Raw genomic sequence first — 22,240 nt, 5'->3', positions numbered from 1 at the left:
CAGTGTTGTGTTAGTTTCAGGTGTACAGCAAAGTAAATCAGTTATACATATACATATATCCACTCTTTTTTTTACATTCTTTTCCCATATAGGCCATTACAGAGTATTGAGTAGAGTTCCCTGTGCTATACAGCAGGTTATTATTGGTTATCTAATTTATATATAGTAGTGTGTATATGTTAATCCCAGTCTCCCAATTTATCCCTCCCCCACCTTATCCCCTGGTAACCATAAGTTTGTTTTCTACATCCATGACTCCACTTCTGTTTTGTAAATAAGTTCATTTGCACCATTCTTTATAGATTCAACATATAAGCAATATCATATAATATTCGTCTTTCTGTCTGACTTATTTCATTCAGTATAACAATCTCTAGGTCCATCCATGTTATTGCAAAGGGTGGCATTGTTCCATTGCTTGGTCCATTATTACTGAGCTCTCTTATCTTGGGTTCTGCACCAAAGAAATCCAAGTCTCTTTCTTCAACTCCAGCATTTAAATTTTGCTAGAACTAAAATTGAATTCTAATTATTGGGCTGTGTACAGTCCCTTTAAGAAAATTCTTTTTTTTTCTTTTTTTTCCACATGACATAGAAAAAGCACCACAAAAAGAGAACAAAAAATTCTTAACCTATTCATGGTTTTTGACCTGACCTTAACTTTGTCCTGCTTTTGAAATGTCAGATATCTCAGTTCCTTGTTAAATATCCTATTTCTTGCTTTGCCTTTGTGGGAACTTGGTATTATTTTTCTGAATATTACTTAGGCTTCCCCTTGATCATATTAGTTTATTTTCTCCTTGAAACTCCTATAAATTGGTATCTCCCTATAGGTAGCATATTCACACAATTTGCTCCAGCCTCACAGACCAAATGTCCCCTGACTAAATGCAACATGATTCAAAATTGATAGTTCTAATTGAGAGACTATGCATAATCCTTGACTTTAACACCAAGAAAGTTAAAATTCAAATACTACCCTTGCCTATAATAGCTTCAACTTAGTTACCTCTGCCTGTATCTAATGGCCTGAGGAAGATATGCTTATAAAGAACAAGTAGGGGGTTGAGGCTTTGGCCTTGTCTATGTCCACATAAAGAAAATTAATGAAGCTATAAACTTTTAGGGCCAGTGACCTGGCACATGGCAGGTAGAATTCATTCTCCTCAAAGACTGAGTGATGGTATTGTTAAACAATGTCTGGCAGAGACTTAAAAAATCTGCACCCTTTTTTAGATCCTCATTAACTATGGAGGAAGAGCAATCTTCCTGTTTATAAATTTAAGCAGGAATAACCACCTTGATGGACTGCAGGAGCCTACGTGGTGGGCTAGGTGAGAGATGGACAGCACGAAAAGCCAGAAGCTGCCCAGTTGCGGGACTGCATGGGCCCTTGCCCAAAGAAGAGATGCAAATTGTCCATGTGAACAATTTGGAGCCTCACCTTGGCCATTTCTCTGCTTCTAGGGTAGAAACAACTACACTCATATAATCACTTGTAATTTTCTCCTTTCACCATGTACTATCACTTGTTGCCTACTCTCTTTGTCACAGAATAGTTGTTCAACTTTGGACAAAAGTTGCAATTTCTTTGAGCTTGTGTTTAAACATATATAAAATCAGAGGATTGAATTTAATCAGGGATGATTCTTTGTTGTGGGGGGCAGTCCTGTGCATTATAGGATGTTTAGTAGCATCTCCAGCATCTACCCACTAGATGCCAGTAGCCCACTCTCTCCCCAGTTGTGACAACCAAAAATGTCTCCAGGCATTGTTATATGTCCATGGGGGCAAAATCACTCCTAGTTTTGAAACACTATACTAAAACATACCTAAATTTCCTTCCTCTTTTTATATTCTGTCATCTTCTGTTGCCTGAAGAGATATTCTTGCTTTTTCAAGAGATAAAAACAACTCCTAGAAATATAATTCAGGAGGATAAGATGAAGATGAGGGGAATGGTTGACTTGAGCTTATAATTAATAATTATATGCTTCTGTGGAAAATCTAGATTTGGGCATTCGGTTCTTTTTCATATGAAGTTTATGTTCTTATTTACAAAGTAAATTGTTTACTACTATATTAAACTACAGAGAAGAATCATGAATAAAGAAATCAATCTTGTCGAAATAACCAAGGAAAGTCACATCAACATTCTGGCATATTTCTTTGTAAGATGTTTTTCAAGAATGACTTAAATTCGTCAATAAAAAAGTTGCAATCATATTTATTAGACTTTTAAATTTTTTGATAAACTTGCCTGAGAAAATGATTTTTTTGGGGGAAATTGTTTGTTCAGTATTATGATATTATTCTCAGTGAACAAGATAATAATTTAAAATGAGATTGTTTATTTTAAAGCTTCATTTTGGTGTCATTGTGAAATGAATTCTAAATACTTCCCCTTTCTTGCAGGTTCAGTGCTGTGCTGCGCTTGATCTATATAGTGCTCACTGGCATCAGCACTATTCTGATGGTTTGGATGTTACCTTTCTGTATATCCCCATAGGAACATTTTCCAGGCTTTTTTTACTCTGAATTTTTCACCTTTGTTTTCTTGTTTGGCTTCCTGGTTACCCAAGTTAAGTGAGTGGCATATTCTTAGCTCTTGTGTATTTGAGAATGTCTTTTTTATGCTATCAGTGTGTAAGAGATAAGTTGGCTGACTATAGTCTTTAAAGATTACATCATTTCCCTTCTCAAATTCTCTATAAATTACTTCATTGTTTCCTGACTTTAAGCATCTTAAGATGGGATCTGAGGTAAGCATGGTTCTTGTTTTTTTGTAGATTAACTGTTTTTTTCTGCATAGATACTTAAAGGATTTTTCTTTATTCATCTAATTCAGAGATTTTTTCAGGATATGTCGAGATATGCATTGTGTCTTATTATTTTTTCTTGCAAAATATTGAGTTTGCTGTATACAAGTTTTCCTTTCTTTTTTAAGCTGAAGAAAATTCTCTTCAGTTGTGAGCAGAATTTTAGACTTTTCCTTTTGTTCCATCTCTTTGGATTTCTCCCTCAAAAACACTGTTCTATTTACGTAGCCTACAGGATGGAGGTGGAAGGTGAGGGAGAATTAGGATGACTCTATGTGCCAATTTCTTCAGGTCAGTGCTGGTTTATGTCAGTGTAAATATCAACTAAAATATTAATATTCTCTCTCAAAAATGTCCAGTTTGGACTGTGTCCATCGCTACTGACTGCTCACCCTAGGCTGGATATTACTCTACAATCCATGGGTGGTAAAACTCTGTCCTTCCTGTCCTATTGCAGCCACAGGGTAGGAAATTATCCACCAAGGGTTAAGTGAGTACATGTTGCTGACACACCTGGAGGAGAGAAAATAGAATCCCTGGCTCTCCTCTACTCCGAGCCATTCTTTCCCCTCATAGTAGAGCAAACCCTGTTGAGCATGTCTCCAATTTATTAATCGTCTCACACATGTAGAGCTACAATACATAGAATGATTGAAAGTGAAAAGATAGAAAGTAAGGTGAAGCAGGCAAATAGCAGCTAAGTAAAAGTTTGGTACAGTTGTAATATCAAATAAACCAACAAAAAGAACTAAGGCAAAAAGTGGCAAGCATCAGTGAAAATCACTACATACTGATAATGATAAAGAATATCTAAAGTTCTTGACTACATATGCGGTTAACAATATAGTCTCAAAATACACAAAGTTATAATCTAGATAATATTGGGGAGATATAGATAAAATACTAAGTGTAGTTGAAAGATATTAAGAACTCCTTTCAGAAAATTAGATCACAAAACAAATGACAAAAATATGAATCAGCTCCATATAAAATGTGTCTATAGAATTTTACACCAATAAACACAGAATACCCATTCTCCTTAATACACATGCCACAGTCACAGCATTAAATTTGTACTAATGTCTTAGATTGGGTCCCCTGGAAACAGAATCTGAGGTAGAGAGTTTGTTTTGTTTTGTTTTTTGCGGTACGCGGGCCTCTCACTGCTGTGGCCTCTCCCGCCACGGAGCACAGGCCCCAGACACGCAGGCCCAGCGGCCACGGCCCATGGGACCAGCCCCTCCGTGGCATGTGGGATCCTCCCGGACCCGGGCATGAACCCGCGTCCCCTGCATTGGCAGGCGGACTCTCAACCACTGCGCCACCAGGGAAGCCCCTGAGGTAGAGAGTTTTATGCAGAATTTTTACAGGGGTATGCTCTTAAGAGAGATGCTGGTACATTAATGAGAAAGGCAGATGGGGAAGCTGACCCACAGTGAGGTTACAAGTGAAGCTCAACATCCCTAATGGGAGCTCCGGGGTTGGGAAGGACTTTCAGAGTTTTCCCAAACTGAGATAAGGGGACTTCTCACTAGCTACAAATTGCACCAGAGAAGGAGCATAACCTTGCCAGAGGCATTTCCCTGCACCTGAGGGTGATTTCCAGTGAAGGATATGCTGGGAGCTGTGAGTAGCTGATATTCGCAGCAGCTGGGGCATAGGTGAGTCAGCCCTGAAGAAATCTGGCCAGAGTATCCAACACAACTAGACCACAAAGGAAGACTCATACTTTCAAAAGAATTGGTATTGTACAGCTATGTTCTCTGTTAACAAGATAGAAATGCATTAAAATTAGAAATCTGTAACCAAAGAATAGTTTAAAATCCAATGTGCTTTGGAACTTAAAACAAAATAAACTATAAAATTATCACTTAGGTTAAAGAGGAAATCATGAAGATAAAATGATGAAATACTTAGAACTGAATGACAATAAAAGCACTGCATGTGGAAATTTGTGAGATGAATGTGAAGCAGTATTTGGTAAAAAAAGTTAAAGCTGTGACTATGTTTATGAGGAAATAGCAATGACTTCAATAAAAGAAGCTAGAAAATTGGATAAGAATAGACACAGGGAATCAGGAAAGAAAGAAATAGTGAAGTTAAGGGTAAAAGTCAAGGAAATAAGGAATACAAATAGGTAAAATTAACAAAACCAAAGCATGTGGAAGAGGCAACATTTGAGGAGATAATAGTTGAAAAAAAAGAAGGTATATATCGTCAATTTGAAAACCATACTGAATTTTTAGAAGGATGAGAAAAATGTACTTTAGGCATTTCATAGTAAAACTTCAGAAACCAAAGGCAAGAAGAAAATAATAATTGGTAAAAACAGGAAAAGAAAGGCCAGTTACCTACTAAGGAATAAAATTTTATTTTCTTCAGTAAAAATTGATGCAGAAGATAGTGAAACAATATCCTTATATATCAATGGGAAATTACCCAACTAGAATACTCAGCTAAACTTCCTATTTAAGAGTAATGGTGAGAAAGATATATTTAGTGAAGACAGTATTTCTCTCATTCTCAGACCACAGCTGACAAAGACCAAGCGTTTCTCAGGACTCTGTTATTAGTTGTTTCACTGATAGTATTTAAGTATTGGTTTTAATGTCTTATCTTCTCCAAATTTCCTACATTTAATATTATATTACTTTATTATCCAGATTCATTAAAAAAACTGTATTGACTTTAATAAATTCCTCTCCAAGCAAGTAATTTTAGCAGCTATCTTTTAAGATCAATAAAATAGAAAAAGAGAAACTTCATTGGTCTTCATCATGAACATATATTTCAATCCTCACCATTTCTCACTTCTTATTACTAACTCTGTCAATTACTTGCCTACCCCACTGATCTTACCTCTTTCCCTTTTGCTCATTATGCTCAGTTAGGCCTCCCTGCTGTTTCATCACAGATCCTTTCTCTCTGCCTGGAATACTCTCTCTCCTGTCTTGCAAGGCCAATCTGAATTTATTTCTGATCTTGTTATTGAGCTTTCAGCTTACCTGCTTAGAAATGTAGTCCTTGTTCACCCTAACTGGAGTAGCCACCTGGTATTTTTTTTTTTTAACATCTTTATTGGAGTACGGGAATAAAGACACAGTATTTTTTCAATTATGCAAATTCTCTATCTTTTCGTTGAAACTCCATGACACTAGGCACTCTGTTTACTACTATATCTGTGAAATATAGAATAATATTAGATACATAGTAAGTACTCCATAGTTATTTACTAAATACATGAATTAATAAATAACATAGCAAACTGCTATACAAATGCAGGACTAACGATAACTTGATTTCTAATATGCAAAGAACTTCACATTTATTACCGCGTTTAGCCTTATGACAATCCTTAGGAAAAGGGACAAAGAATAAAGGGAAAAAAGACCACTCTCTGGTTGGCAGAGAGATTAATTATCCTCATTTTGCTGAAGAGGAAACCAAGAGTTAAAGTGGTTAATGATTTACTAATGACAAGGCTTCTGGCAGATAAAACAATGTCTCCCTGTCCCCGCAAAGATGTCCATGTCTAATTCCTGGAACCTGTGACTATGTTGCCTTACATGAAAAAAAGGGGCTTTGCAAATATGACTAAAGTTAAAGACCTTGAAATGAGGTCCTTATCCTGGATGGTCTGTATGGCTTCATCTAATTTCACAAGTCTTTAGAAGAACCTTTCCTGGCTGAGATCAGGGTCAGAGGGAATGTTAATGGCAAAGAATGGTTGGAGAGGTACAAAATTGCTGGCTTTGAGGATGGAGGAAGGGGGCCACAAGACAAGAAAATGGGGGCAACCTCTAGAATCTGGTAGTCAATGAAATGGATTCTCCTCTAGAGCCTCCAAAAGGAACATAGCCTTGCTGACATCTTGAGTTAGCCCAGTGAGACCTGTATCAGGCTTGTATCCTACAGAATTATATGGTAATAAATTCATGTTGTCTTAAGCCAGTAAGTTTGTGTTAATCTATTATAGCAGAAATAGGAAACTGATACAGGGCTGAAACTAGAACTCAGATCAGCTGACTCCTAGTTTGGAATTCTTTCCACTACACTATACATCATCTTTAGTAATTCTGAATTCCCCTAAATTCCCCTAAACTCAATGGCAAACAGATTAATCATGGACTGAACAGTGCTGTGACAGGGAAATGTCTCCTAAATTGGAGAGATTGTAGTATACATATATAAAGTGTGTGTCACAGATTCTTTAAACTGTTAGCTATTTTTTCTTTAATTTCCAAAACAATAGCATCATGAAACAGGGCTATGTACAGCATCTAAGGAGGAGATAGGAAACTTAGCAGTGTGTTTTGAAAATCTCATTATATTCATCATAATGAGAAAAGAGCTCCATTCTTATTATAATCTATGTCATTGTAATATAATGTACAACATTGTTCTGGAGAGCAATTCAATGCAACCAGATAACACTTAAAAAAAATTGCAGGTGTTTTCTTTCATTTTCATGCAGCTTATAGAAGACAGGCTTAGCCAATAAGGAAAATAAGAAAGGGAATAAAATGAATGAAGAAACGGTCAAAAAGGTAAAAAAAAAAAAAAAGTGTTGAACCCAAAGCCTCTACTGATATGGAGTAATGCATGAGTGTTTTGGGTAAGGTTGAATGTGAAGAGGCTGGTTTGTAGCTTACCATATTTCTGAAATGAAGCAGTTAACGTGGCCTTCAGAAGAATTTACTTTAAAAAGTAAATTTATCAATATGAGAACTCCTAAAGAGATATGTAAATTGAATCACTTTTAACTGTGTGAATTGTTTCATTGAAACATATTAGTCGACTAAAGAAATGTTTAATTCCTTAAAATAGGGTCTATTACAAAAAAACCCTGAAATGTAGTCACATTAAAATGACAGGTGACTTTTGTGGACGGAGGTCAAGGAAACAAGTTTCTTCAGTATTATTTAAATATTTGAATACATGTGGATACCACCATCCATCCCTGAACAGGAGATATGGTGGTAGTGTTGGTGTTAGAAGTTATTTTAAAAATTATTAATTAAAAATACTTCAGGATAAACAATTCAGTTTGTGTATATACAAGTTAAGTCAAATCTGTACCTTAGTGATTTTTAGTTAAGGTGTGAAAAACTCCCTGGAGGTGTGTTTAATTGGTGCTTAGGGCACCTTAATCATGAATATACACTGTCGAATGTGACGTTTTTAGTACATAGCAATAATGTTATCAAAATCTATACAAGAAGTTTTATTAACTAGCATAATGAATGTTAAAAATATCTTTTTATTGGAGAAATAAGTGGTATTGAAAATGAGTGATCATATCAATGGCATGTTTCTGCAACTGGGATGAATTTGTATATTCATACTAAAACCAGATTAAGTAGTTTCCATTTTTGATAGAGCAAATGATATACCATATTTCATTTAGTCACTAACAAATACTTGTATTCTTTTATGAATCACTTCCCCTGAGTCTGGCACTATGCTGGGCTCTGAGATTACAGAGATGAGTAAACCATAGTCATTGTACTTATGGAAGTCACTGTCCAATGAAGCAGATATTTTGGGGAAAAATAACACAGAATACCCTGCCTTAACTTGATAAGTGGGTTTCCTCAAATATAAACTTGTGAAAAAATAATGTAGCATTATTGGAAGGTTACTGAATGCAAGTCTGCACAGAACGAGCCTTCCTCATATTCCAGGATTCAGCCTATATTATTCTATAAGAGTTGCAATTTAACATCAACTAGTGGTGCTTGTCTGTTCCAGCTGAAATGAGGATGGAGACAATTATGGTGTTGTGGCTTTCCTGGACACTGTTAATGATTCAGGAAGCTTTTGGATAGCTTGTGCTATTTACATATCAGTGGAAGTTGGACCCAGGCAACACCGGAGACAAGTATCCACTGTTTACCCGCTGCAGTGCTTCCCAAGATGGGGTTGCCTATAGTATCTGTTCCCAATCTCCTGTTTCTTTCCCCATACCAAGATGAAATGTTAGCTTGCCTTTTATCCCATTATAAGAGTGGAGAGTATGTGAAGAAACTCATTACTAACAGAGCATTGCCCAATTTCTTGTTATTGTGGGGCAATGCATATTGAATTGTAATTCAAATATAGAGCAAGTACTGCAATAGGAATAGATGTACAGTTAAGTGAGAGCACAGTTCCATAGAGAAGAAACTCCCTAGCTCTGTCTGCAGTAGGGGAAGCCTACAGAGGGGACTGCATTTGAGTTTGAACTTGATACATGAATAGGTGTACAGTAGGCAGAAGATGGGAGGATGCAGAAAAGAAAGCTTGTTACAGGCAGAAGGAGCATCGTACAAAAGCTATGATGTGGAGGAGCACAGACTGTTAGGGGAAGAAATGTGTTTATTTGTGTGTTTTGGAGGAGAAGTGGGTAATTAGCAGTAAAGGCAGGTTGAAGGTACATTGTTTTGAAAGGTGCTATGTATGGACATGATCCTCTGTCCATGGTGAGCAACACATCATTCTGTGCTTTTTGGAGTAGGGAGATTGAATGAGAACGAAGACTGGGAACATATATTCCAGGGCAAAGATGATAAGAACCTGTATTAAGCTTAATACATATTGAGTAGGTAGGCCAGTATTAGAAAAATCAATCAAACAAAAAAACAAAAGCAAAAACAAGATGCCCAGTATAGAATAATAATCAATATCAAGGCTGCAAAGAATAAGGAGCTTTATTTCAAGTCTTAAGAATTACAAGCTGGGAGACACAAATTGGGGTAAAATGAGAAAGAGTCAGGGGTTTATGAAGACAAAAAACACAAGGCTGTTCAAGAATTATGATTGACTCTGATGTAAGAAAGGAGATATTTGTCCTTAAGTGTTAAGTTGTCACAAATTATTTTAGGATAAGCATCCTCTAAGTATTTTGAGTTTCTGGAATATTGGGCACATGTTCTGGATGCCTGCATTAAGACAGATGTTCAAAAGGCCAGATTCCATCTGGGCTGAGGAGTGCATAAGTCACACTTTTTCAATGGCCTCCCAGCTCCTTTTTAGAGCGCTCTCTTAGCAATACCGACTCCATTTGGCTTTTCCTTTCACACCAGTTAAATTCGAATTTCAAATAAACACAAATAATCTTTTAGTATGTGTATGTCCCATGTGACATTTGGGACATACTTATACTAAAAATTTATGTGTTGTTTATGTGATAGTCAAGTTTAACTGGGTGTTCTGCATGTTATCTAGTAAGACTAATATTAAAGGAAAGAAAAGAGTTTGTAAAATTGGTCTTTGGTCTAACTTTACCTCAGAATGCAGCAAGTCATTTCTTAAACTGTAGCAATGTATACAATGCAATACACATTGAAATATTCTGTGTCATTTGAATTTAATTCTGGTAATGTTTTAGCAATGTCCTTTTCTTTGAAAACTTTGGGGGCTTTTTTTAAATTACGAAAATGCATTCTTACCATTCTTCCTTAAGATACTCTCTCTCTCTCTCTGCCTTTGTTTAATTGCAAACATAACATTTATTGAGAATGGATTGCAGGAAAGCATAACAGTGCCAACACAGTTGGCAATGCCTTTAAGGTCATAAAAGTACAGTGTGTGTCTGTGGGCTGAAATCCACAGTATTGAGTATTTTTAGGAGGAGTATATTCCCACACTTCCATGGCTGCTTCAGAATGCAGGAATGATTATTCCTATTTGTAAAGTCTTGTCATCATATACTGCTCAAGTTTTTTCTTTAAATTGTATGTGGTTTAATATATAGCTGTATACCAGAGTCAATCAACCAGCAAGAACTATCTTTTTTTAAGATTGAGATTCTGTCCATATTAGTCTCTTAATTCTTTTTTTTAAAACATCTTTATTGGAGTATAATTGCTTTACAATGGTGTGTTAGTTTCTGCTTTATAACAAAGTGAATCAGCTATACATATACATATATCCCCATATCTCCTCCCTCTTGCGTCTCTCTCCCGCCCTCCCTATCCCACCCCTCTAGGTGGTCACAGAGCACCCAGCTGATCTCCCTGTGCTGTGTGGCCAGCAGGAACTTTTTTGAGGCTGCAAAAGGAACTAGCGTTTATTGATCATTTGTTGAGTACTAGGAAGCATATTGTGTGCTTTGCATCTGCTTTCACTGCATCTCTGCAAGGTAGATAGTATCAGCCCCACTTTGAAAATAAGGGAACTGAGTCTCAGAAAGGGAAGATAACGTGCCCAAGGTCACACTGCTTGGCAGAGTGAGATTTTGAGACTAGATCATTATTAATACATAGCCTTGTTCTTTTGAATTAATCCAGGGCAGTAATTCTCAACTAGAGTAGTATTGTCCCTCAGGGGACAGTTGGCAATATCTAAAAACATTTTTGATTGTCATGAATGAGGGGGAGGATGTGTTACTGGCATGTAGAGGGTAGATGCCAGGGATGCTCCTAAAAACTCTACAATGCACAGGACACCCCCCCCAATAAATAATTTTCCAACCCTAAATCTTAATGATATTGAAATGGAGAAATCCTGCTCTAGAGTGCAGAATCGTAGCAAATGCTATAGTGAAACAGATTTAGAGAAAATTTTTAAAAGACATTTCCCACAATCTGATTTAACCCATTGTGAAGCAGGCTACTTGCAAGAGTGAATTTCCCATCACTCTAAATATCCAAATGCAGGTTGGATCAATAGAAATTAGTCCTGTTGTTGAGGAGCTTCAGCCACTGAGTGAGAGTTTGGAACTAAGTTGTCATGATTTTTTCATGTTCTACATCACCTGTAACAAAATAATTTAAAATTTATTTATAAAACATATTAACTAGGTTGGGTTTTTCCCTGTTTTCACTTAATCTAGCTTAGAGGACAGTTGAAGATATACAGCTCCATGTATAGAAAAATTTACAAGCTTTTGGAAGAATAAAATGGCACTGCTAAATCAAAATAAATAATCATAGAACAAGTACAGAATATTTTAATAAAATGTAATCTGAATTACATATGCCTATTAAAATTTGTGAAGATGAAAGATATCTGTCTTTCAGCAGTCACGGGGGACTCTCTCTGAATATCAGTATTCCAACATCTTTATCCATTTTCCTCAATTCCTCCAACTAACTTTATCCAGATGCTATTGTGTTTTGCTTGGAATCTAGCTGCTGTCTCCTGACTAGTCTCTCTCACTTCAGGTTACATTAAGAAATGGATCACTTTCATTTTTTACATCAAAGCTTGATGGTTATTATTGTAATAACCAATTCGGTAATGCATTTTACCAAATTCATTATTTTGCTCCTCTATCTAGCTTGAGTTACAAAGTCTAGCTCATTGCCTGTTGCTAGCAAAAGTCTACATAATATGGATGATTTGATCTATGTCACTGTATATTGAGTCTCTTATAAAATGTTTTCATTAAATTTATGTTGGTTTAAGCTTTCTTCAGCATGGCCGATGATTTGGTTAGCTTCAGAACCTTGGAAATATTAATATGGATAAAACAGCAAAAGAAAAGAATTATTTAATCAAACATGACTTTACTAATCAAATACTGGAGGCAGATAAACTAAGTGCCAGAACAACAAATAACACAATCACAGTTTCTATTTCAACAGCTGACTGTTTAAAACAAAAGATGTAATGAAGGAGCACTTAAGGAATGGAAGACTCATGACCTTTGAAAATCTACTCCTCCATAAAAGAATGAGAATAATGCTAAAAAATTCAAAATCAACATTTTCAGAATTTTGGAAATTAAGGCTTGCAGCAATCTGAGGAGAATTTATTCAAGAAAAATTGCTGAATTTCTGTAAGAACAGCAAGCTTTGTCACACTTAACTTTGCCATATTCTCATTCCCCAGTTCCCAACTCTGTGGTAGCATTGAAAATAGGCAGCCTTGCAACCATGGTAGCTGTGAAAAACCACAGTTTAGTAGCCTCTGGAGGGGTGGAATGGATTTGAAGCTCCTGAACAGCCTCATCTTCAGAGAACTGTCATTATTTGATTGGTCTTGCAGCTCCCTAGAAAAGCCCCTTTCAAGTACTTGTCTTTATTTGACCTAACCCAGAGCTCAGTCAGTGATAAAAGCCTTATCTTCAGTGCTTTTGTTAGAAACAATTATTGGCTGTTGTTTAACATCACAGCTGCCTGAGATCGCAATACCTGTTGAGACAAGAGGCAGAATAAAAAACTTAAAAGGAAAATTTGGGCTTTTTCCCTCAAGATGGCTTTGACAATTTTGGGTCTTTTGAAGTTTCATATGAATTGTAGGATTATTTGCTCTTGTGTGAAAAATGTCAGGGGTATTTTGTTGGGGATTGTATTAAATGTGTAGATTGCTTTGGATAGTATGACAATTTAAAAAATATGAATTCTTCAAGTCCAAGAGCATGGAATAGCTTTCCATTTCTTTGTATTATCTTCAGTTTCCTTCATCAGTGTTTTATAGTTTTCAGAGTATAGGTCTTTCATCTCCTTGGTTAGGTTTAGTCCCTGGTATTTTATTCTTTTTGATGTGATTTAAAATGGGATTTTTTTTAACTTGCTCTTTCCAAAGTTCATTATTAGTGTATAGAAAAGCAACAGATTTTTATATATTAATCTTATCCTGCAAATTTGCTGAATTCGTTTATTCTAATATTTTTGGGGTGGAAACTTTAGGGTTTTCTATATAAATTATTACATCATCTGCAAGTAGTGAGAGTTTTGTTTCTTCCCATCCATTTTGGGTGACTTTTATTTCTTTTTCTTTCCTAATTGCTGAGTCTAGGACTTCCAATACTATGTTAAATAGAAGTGGCAAGAGTGGGCATCCTTGTCTTGTTTCTGAATTTAGAGGAAAGGCTTTCAGCTTTTCACTGTTGAGTATTGTGTTGGCTATGGGTTTGTCATAAATGACCTTCATTATATTGAGATATGATATTCCTTCTATATCTACTTTGAAGAAAAAAACTGGAGGTGTCATCCAAACTATACTACAAAGCTCCAGAAATCAAAACAGTATGGTACTGACACAAAAACAGACACATAGATCAATGCAGCCAATTAGAGAGCTCAGAAATATACCCATGCACCTGTGATCAATTAATCTATGATAAAAATATAAAAAGGAAGCAAAAATATACAATGGAGCAAGACAGTATCTTCAGTAGGTGGCACTGGGAAAATTGGACTGCTACATGTAGAACAATGAGATTAGAACATTTCCTCACAACATATAAAAAATAAAGTTAAAATGGATTATAAACCTAACTGTAAGACCTGAGACCATAAAACTCCTAGAAGAGAACATGGATAGAACACTCTTTGAAAGAAATCATAGCAATATTGTTTTTACATCTGTCTCCCAAGGCAAAAGAAATAAAAGCAAAAATAAACAAATGGCACTTAATTAAACTTAAAAGACTTTGCACAGCAAAGGAAATCATCAACAAAATGAAAGGACATCCTACAGAATGGGAGAAAATATTTGCAAATGGTATTATTGACAAGAGGTTAATTTCCAAAATTTATAAACATCTCATACAACTCAATATCAAAAAACCAGACAACCCAATGAAAAAATGGGCAGACGAACTGAATAAATGTTTTTTTCCAAAAAGGAAATGCAGATGGCTACAGGCACATGAAAAGATGCCAACATCACTAATTGTTAGAGAAATGCAAATCAAAATCACAATGAGATATCACTTCACACTTTTCAGAATAGCCATCATCAAAAAGTCTACAAATAACAAGTGTTGGTGAGGATGCGGAGAAAAGGGAGCCTTTGTACACTGTTTGTGGGAATGTAAATTGGTACAGCCACTATGAAAAACAGTATGGAGATTCCTCAAAATCTAAAAATACAACTACCATATGATCCAGCAATTCTAATACTGAGTATATATATCCAAAAAAAATGAAAACACTAATTTGAAAAGATACATGCTCCCCAATTTTCATAGAAGCACTATTATAATAGTCAAGAAAGATGTGGAAGCAACACAAATGTCCGTCAACAGAGACATGAATAAGGAAGATTATATATATAATATATATATATTATATGTATATAATGGAATATTACTCAGCCATTAAAATGAATAAAATATTGCTATTTGCAGCAATGAGGATGGACCTAGAAAATATTATGTCTAGCGAAATAAGTCAGACAGTTAAAGACAAATACTGTATGATATCACTTATATGTGGAATCTAAAAAAGTGAATGAATATGCAAAACAGAAACAGAGTCACAGATATAGAAAACAAAGTAGTGGTTTCCAGAGGAGAAAGGAAGTGTGGAGGGGCAAGTTAGTTGTATGGGATTAACAGATACAAACTACTATTTATAAAATAGATAAGCAACAAGGATATATTGTATAGCACATGGAATTATAGCCATTATCTTTAATAACTTTTAATGGAGTATAATCTGTAAAAATATTGAATCACTGTGCTGTACACCTGGAACTAACAGAATATTGTACATAATCTATACTTGAATAAAAAATTAGAAAAAAATTGGAAGAATGTGATTTCCCTAGGGAGTTTTGAAAAGTTCCAAAATATTCCTAGGGATCTAGAGGACAACATGCACATGAAGAGCTGTAGATATACCAAGAAAAGACCTGAAAAGGCCGTACTCTCTACCTTCTAGCTAACATCGAGTCTCTGTGCCAGCAGAACATGGAGGTTAAGGTAAAGTTACAAACTGCTAGAACATTGGAGACGTTCCCTAATATACACACAAAACATCTCAAGAAAGAGTGGGAGGCTTGTTGGTTCAAGGCATTTAGAGAGATCTCTGTCCAATTATTAGCTGCTTACTAAGCTGAGCAGAGACTTCAGTGGTCACATGCAACAAAGAATACAGATGTGCATAATTGGTTAAGGACAGTTACTAAAGAAATAAACAGCAACAAGAACAAACAGCAGTAATAAAAACCCTGAGAAGGAGAGGGAATCTGATTTTCAGTTACTGTATCATGTCATTTAATATTTTAGTAGCAATAGACCATAGGGAAGTCCAAACATGGGACTTATTAGATAGTTTAAATCAGCTATTATAAATACATTCAAATAACTAAAAGAAACCATTTCTCCAGAAGTAAAGGTAAGTCTTAGAATAATGTCTCACCAAATAGACAATAAAGGGGTAGAAATTATAGAAAAGAACCAAAAGGAAATTATGCAGTTAGAGAGCACAGTAACTGAAATGAAAATTCATTACAGGGGCTCAATAGAGGATTTGACCTGTCAGAAGAATCAGTAAATTTGAAGATAGATCAATTGAGACTATCCAGTCTGAGTAACAGAAAGAAAAAAGAATGAAAAAAACTGAACATGACCTCCTAGATCTCAGGAAACACAGGTACTCCAACATGTATATAATGGAAGTTCCAGAAGGAGAGAAAAGGGCAGAAAAAATTTTGAAGAAATGATGGCTGAAAACTTCCCAAATCTGATGCAAAACCTTAATATAAACATTCAAGAAGCTCAACAAACTCCAAATAGGATAAACTAAGAGGGCTTCTACTTATACTCAAATATCATATTATTGAAAGACAAAGACCAAATGAATCTTGAAAGTAATAAGATAAAAACAATTCATCAAATATAAAAGAGCCTCAAAAAGTTAACTGATGTCTTTTTATCAAAAACTATGGAGGCGAAGAAGTAGTGGGAAGATGTTCAAAGTGCTGAAAGCAAAAAACTATCAACCAAGAATTCTATATATAGCAACAGTGAAAGAGAAATTAAGACATTCCCACATAAACAGAATTTGAAAGCATTTTTTGCTAGCAGACTTATTCTATAAAAAATATTAAAGGGAACCCTCACACTGAAATAAAAGAATACTAGACAATGATTTAAGTCTGTATAAGGAAATAAAAAGCATTATTAGTAAAGGTAAACTAATTAAGGAAACTGGAACCAGATGGGTTGAAAGGACAGGCCTTCCATTACAAAGATTTTTCAAATAGAAAGACCATATTTCAAAGAATCCTGAACAAGGAAGAAAAGCCAAAAGAACCCTCACATTTTTTAAGAAATATGAAGAAAAATTATTGTCATTGGATTTTATTGTTTGAAATTGTGTGTAAGCAACAATTTAAAGTTTTTCAGTTTTTTTTTTTATCGTTTACAATAATCTGTATTACTTAGAGCAGTGACTTTTTCTAACAAGAATAAACTGTGACAAAGTGAGAGAGTGGCATGGACATATATACACTACCAAACGTAAAATAGATAGCTGGTGGGAAGCAGCCACATAGCACAGGGAGATCAGCTAGGTGCTTTGTGACCACCTAGAGGGGTGGGATAGGGAGGGTGGGAGGCAGGGAGTCTCAAGAGGGTCGAGATATGGGAACATTTGTGTATGTATAACTGATTCACTTTGTTATAAAGCAGAAACTAACACAAAAAAGATTGGCTACTTTCACTTAGTAATATGCATTTAAGATTCCTCCATATCTTTTCATGGCTTGATAGCTCATTTATTTTTAAGCCCTGAATAATATTCCACTGTCTAGATGTCCCACAGTTTATGTATCCATTCATGTACTGCAGGCATCTTGGTTGCTTCCAGGTTTTGGCAATGATAAATAAAGTTGTTATAAACGTTATGTGTGGGTTTTTGTGTAGCTACAAGTTTTCAACTCCTTTGGGTAAATACCAAGGAGCCCAACTGTTGAATTGTATAGCTAAGAGTATGTTTAATTTTGTAAAAAATACCCCACAAAACTGTCTTCCAAAGTGGAAGTACCACTTTGCATTCCTATCAGCAATGTATGAGAGTGCCTGTTGTTCCACATCCTTGCCAGCATTTACTGTTGTTAGTGTTCCACACCTTGGCCATTCTAATAGATGTGTACTGGTATCTTATTATGGCTTAAATTTGCATTTCCTGATGACATATGATGTGAAACATCTTTTCATATGCTCATTTGACATTTGTATATCTTCTTGGTAAGGTGTCAGTTAAGATCTTTGGCCCATTTTTTCAATGATTTGTTTATTTTCTTATTGTTGAGTTTTAAGTTTTCTAAATATATTTTGGATAACAGTCCTTTATTGGATGCATCTTTTGCAAATATATTCTCCCAGTCTGTGGCTTGTCTTCTCATTCTCTTGACATTGTCTTTCACAGAGCAGAAGTTTTTAATTTTAATTAAATCCAGCTTATCAATTCTTTTATTTACCACGCCTCTTGTGTTGTATCTTAAAAAGATACTGCCATACCCAAAGTCATGTATGTTTCCTCCTATGTTATCTTCCTGGAGTTTTATAGTTTTGCATCTTACATTTAAGTCTGTGATCCATTTTGAGCTAATTTTTGTGAAGGCTATAAAGCTTGGGTCTAGATTTATATTTTACATGGGGATGTCCAGTTATTCTAGCACCATTCGTTGAAGATGCTATCTTGTTCCACTATATTGCCTAATCTCCTTTATCAAAAATCAGTGGCCTATATTTATGTGTCTTTACTTCTGTATTTTCCATTTTGTTTCATTGATCTCTTTGTTCTTTTACTGACACCACACTGTCTTGATTACTGTAGCTTTTTAGTAAGTCTTGAGATTGGATAGCATCAGTCTTCCAACTTTGTTCTTTTCCTACAATATTGTGTTGGCTATTCTGGGTCTTTTGTTACTTTGTATAAACATTAGAATTAGTTTGTTGATATCCACAAAGTAACTTATTGGTATTGTATTAAATCTATAAATCTAGTTGGGAAGAACTGACATGAGACAGTTGAGTTTCCATATCTATGAACATGAAACATCTCTGCATTTACTTAGTTCTTCATTGATTCCATTCATCAGAGTTTTATAGTTTTCCTCATGTAGATCTTGTCCATATTTTATGAGATTTATACCTAAGTATTTCATTTTTGGGGTGCTAATATAAATGATACTATCCATTTATTATCAAATTCCACTTGCTAATTGCTAGTATATAGGAGAAAAATTGACACTTGTATATTAATCTTGTATCCTTTAACCTTGCTATCATCCAGGAGTTTTTATTTTTAATTATTCTTTTGAATTTTTTACATAGGTGATCATATCATCTGTGAATAAAATTTTGTTTCTTCCTTCCCAGTATATCTACATTTCATCTTCTTTTCTTGTATTATTGTATTAGCTAAGACTTCCAGTGCAAAGTTGAAAAGCAGTGGTGAGAGGGGACATCCTTGCCTTATACCTGGTCTTAGTGAGAAAGCTTTGAGTTTCTTATTAAGTATGACATTAGCTGTAGGGTGTTTTCATTTGTCTGTGTTGTAAAGCTATTTTTTATCAAGTTGAGAAAAATTCCCCTCTATTCCTAGTTTACTGAGTGTTTTTATTGTGAATATATGTTGGATTTTGTCAAAGGCTTTTTCTCAATTTAATGATATGATCATGTGATTTTTCTTTTTTAGTCTCTTGATGTGATGGATTACATTAATTGATTTTCAGATGTTTAACCAGTCTTATATACCTGGGATAAATTCCACTTGGTTCTGGTGTATAGTTCTTTTTACACATTGTTGCATTCAATTTTCTAATTTTGTTGATTTTCTAATTTCCTTGATTTCATTAATTTTCTAATATTGTTGAAGATTTTTGCAACTATGTTCATGAGAATACTTGTCTGTAGTTTTCTTTTCTTATAATGTCTTTATCTGGTTTTGATATTAGGCCAATGCTTGCCTCATAGAATGAGTTAGGAAGTATTCTTTCTGCTTCTATTCTCTGAAAGAGATTGTAGAGAATTGGTATGATTTTTTTCTTAAATGTTTTGTAGAATTCACCAGTAAACCCATCTGGGCCTGGTGCTTTCTGTCTTGGAAGGTTATTAATCATTGACTTGTTTCTTTAATAGATATAGACCTATTCAGATTGTCTATTTCTTTTTTGTGTGAGTTTTGTCAGATTGTGTCTTTCAAGGAATTTGTCCATTTAATCTAGGCTACAAAGTTTGTGATGATATAGTTATTCATAGTATTATATGTACTATTTTCTTTTTAATTTTCATTCATAATACCTATAGTGAGTTCTCTGCTTTTATTTTTTACATAGTGATTGGTTTATTCTCTCTCTTTTTTTTTAGCCTGGGTAGAAGCTTATCAATTTTAACATTCTTTTTAAAAAAACATCTTTGGTTTCATTGATTTTCTCTATTAATTTTCAGTTTACACATTCATTGATTTCTGCTCTAATTCTTACTATGTCTTCTGCTTACTTTGGGTTTAATTTCTTCTTCTGTAAGTAGGAAACTTAGATTATTGATTTTAACTCTTTCTTCTTTTCTAATATATGCATTCAATGTTATATTGTTCCCTGTAAGCACTGTTTTCACTGCAGTGGGCTGGAATTGAATATTTCCCTTCTTCTAAGTGGAAGGCTAGAGCTGACTGGAGTTCAATATTTCCCTTCTCCCAGGTCATCTAGACTCTGATAATGCCCCAGAGTTTAGTTCTGATTACCTAGTTTCTCCTGAGGGCAGACTTTGTTAAGAAGAACAGTGTACAATGGCATATTTTTAAATGGTTCCTTTTCCCCTCACCCTACCAGAAGCATAAAGGGATTTTCCTTTGATATTTAATGTGGAAACCTGGTTGAGCTCCTGGAAGTAAATCTCACAACATTGCAGGCCCCCCTCCATTACAGGGTCCACTTGGAATTTTTAACTCTCAGATTTGTCTGCACTGAGCCTCCAGCAATCATCAATTACCTGTGACAGTCTCTGCTCATGAGTCTCTGCTCTGGTAAGTTGTTATTCTCTGTATTTGTGTGTCAGTCTCTCCGAAGTTGGGGACAGCAGTTGGCCCTGTGTTCTCACTTCTCTATGGATCCTAGAAGATTTGTGGTTTTTCTAGTCTGTTCAGCTTTTTAGTTGTTGTTAGGTTAGAGTGGTGGCTTCCAAGCTCCTTGCATGTAGAACCAGAAACCAGAAGTGCAGCTTATAACTTTGACCTTTTGAAAGACCTGATGGAAAAAAAAAAATCCAAGAATAAAAGGCCACATGGAAATAGAGAGGTGCAGACATTCTAGTTGTACCAGCTAAGTCAATCCCTAATCCGACCCTTGTTCCCACTGAATGTAACATAAGTAAGCTCAGGCAAACCAGCATAAAAATTGCTCAATCAAACTGTAGAAATGTGAGAAATAATAAATCATTGTTGCTTTAATATCATTAGGTTTCTGGTCATAATACAGACATCTGGAAGAGATATTGGTATCTATAAGTGGGATATAATAGGTAATGGATATACTCCGATAGATCTTCCTTTTGACTGAATAATCACATTACTTGAAAAAGGGTATTAAAAATAGTCATTGCCAAGGGATACTGAAACTTCATATATTTCTAAGCATTGTGGGAGTCATTAGGACATTCTGTTATATTTTTTTCTTTTTATTTCAGTTGACTGAGGTATAACTGACATATAAAATTTTAACATATTTAAAGTGTACAGTGTGATGATTTGACATACATATACATTGTGAAAGGATTCCCATCACTAAGCTAATTAACACACTCATCACTTCACATACTTGCCTTTTGTGTGTGAGGGCATTTAAATTCTACTCTTTTAACAAATTTCAATTACACAGTACAGTGTAACCAACTATAGTTGTCCTGTTACCAACTATAGTCGTCGGGTTACACATTGGATCCTCAGACCTTATTCATCTTATAACTGAAATCTGTACCTTTTTAACCAAGCTCTCCCTGTTACCCTCATCCCCAGCCCTGGCAAACACTTTTCTATTTTCTGTTTCTATGAGTTTAACTTTTTAAAAACATTCCACATATAAGTGACACCATGCAGGATTTATCTTTCTCTGTCTGTCTTATTCTCTTGGCATAATGCCTTTCAGGGTCATCCATGTTGCAAACAAAGGATTTCCTTATTTTATATGGCTGAATAATATTTCATTGTGTGTATGTGTGTGTGTGCATAATATTTTTAATCCATGAATCTGTCGATCGGTCATTTGGGTACCTTGCCTCCTGTGAATAATGCTTCAGTGAACAAGGGATTATAGACTTCATTTCAAGATAATGATTTTGTTTCCTCTGGGTATATATTGAGAAGTGGAACTGCTGGATAATATGGTAGCCATTTTTAATTTTTTGAGAAATCTCTATATTGTTTTCCATAGTGAGTGCACCAATTTACATTCCCAGCAACAGTGCAAAAGTTTCCCTTTTCTCCACATCCTCACTAGCAATTGTTATCTCTTGTCTTTTTGGTAATTGCATCCTAACAGGTGTGAGGTGATATCTTATTGTGGTACTGATTTGTATTCCTTGATGAATAGTGATGTTGAGCACCTTTTTATGGCCTGTTTTCCATTTGTATGTCTTCTTTGGAAACAAGTCTATTCAGGTTCTTTGTCCATTTTTAGTAGGGCTATTTGAATTTTTGCTATTGAGTTATATGAGTTCCTTGTATATTTTGGATATTAACCCCTTATTGGATATGTGG

Source organism: Neophocaena asiaeorientalis, unplaced genomic scaffold (genome assembly GCF_003031525.2).
Source record: "Neophocaena asiaeorientalis asiaeorientalis breed wild unplaced genomic scaffold, Neophocaena_asiaeorientalis_V1.1 scaffold230, whole genome shotgun sequence".
NCBI classification, from domain to species: domain Eukaryota; kingdom Metazoa; phylum Chordata; class Mammalia; order Artiodactyla; family Phocoenidae; genus Neophocaena; species Neophocaena asiaeorientalis.
This window is presented reverse-complemented; position numbering follows the sequence as displayed.